This window comes from Ailuropoda melanoleuca, unplaced genomic scaffold (assembly GCF_002007445.2).
Source record: "Ailuropoda melanoleuca isolate Jingjing unplaced genomic scaffold, ASM200744v2 unplaced-scaffold10757, whole genome shotgun sequence".
In the NCBI taxonomy this organism is placed as follows: Eukaryota; Metazoa; Chordata; class Mammalia; order Carnivora; family Ursidae; genus Ailuropoda; species Ailuropoda melanoleuca.
Genome location: NW_023179123.1, coordinates 8324 through 9385, shown reverse-complemented (window position 1 = coordinate 9385; position 1062 = coordinate 8324).

Here is a 1062-nt window from a genome sequence, read left to right as displayed (position 1 = left end):
AATCAGTGGAGGAAACCAGAACATTTCTTTTGTTTCAGATATCTCTTTGCTATATTAAAACAACAACAACAACAGTAACAACAACAGATACTTGCACGTGATAAAAATTCAGCCAGATTCCTTCCTTTTGGTGGTGGAGATAAATTTCCCTTCCTTGCATGTGGGTTAGATTTAGCAAGTCACTTCTAAGGAATAGAATATGGAAAGGGGGTAGTGATAAGTCATGTTTATATCATGCACATTCCAATGTGGTGTGATGAGAAGGGTACTTCCCTTTGTGGTATTGTTCCCCCCTCTCCATACCAAACCCAACCCAACCCAACCCAACCAAACCATCTAATCATGAAAAAACAAGAGACAAGAATATCACAGATTAGAGAAAAGTAAGGATATATGACAACTAAATGCAATGTGGTACCCTGTAATGAATCCTGGTAAAGAAAAGAAACATCTGTGGGAAACTGATCAAATTCAAATAAGGCCTGCAGTCTACTTAATAGTATTGTACCCATGTTAATTTTTTAAGTTCTGAGAGATTAACTTTAAGATGTTAAAACTAGGGAAATCTGTACGGAGTGTAAAAAGGAATTCTTACTCTATCTTTGCAACTCTTTAAGTAAAAAATTTAACCAATATAAAATTATATACAATCAAAAGTAGGTATCTGTCTCAATACTGTTGACTTTTTAAATCACCTTTTAAAGTTGCTAAGCATCAGAGAACTGGCTAGCTCAGTCTGTGGAACCTGCAACTCTTGATCTCAGGGTTGTGGATTTGAGTCCCAAGTTGGGTGTAGATATTGCTTAAAAATAAAATCTTTTTTAAAATAAATAAATTTTAAAAAATTGCTAAGCATCACAAACCAGAGAGATCCAGTTCTAGAATTAAATTTAGGTCACTCTGACTTCAAATTTAGTTCTTTATTCTACCAAATGCTACTTCCTCTTAGCCAAGAGTTTTGTTTTTTTGTTTTTGGGGTTTTTGGGGGGGGTTGTTTTCTTTTCTTTTCTTGAAATTCATCCTGTTGTCATCTGAAATTCATTGTGGTCTCAAAGGACAATA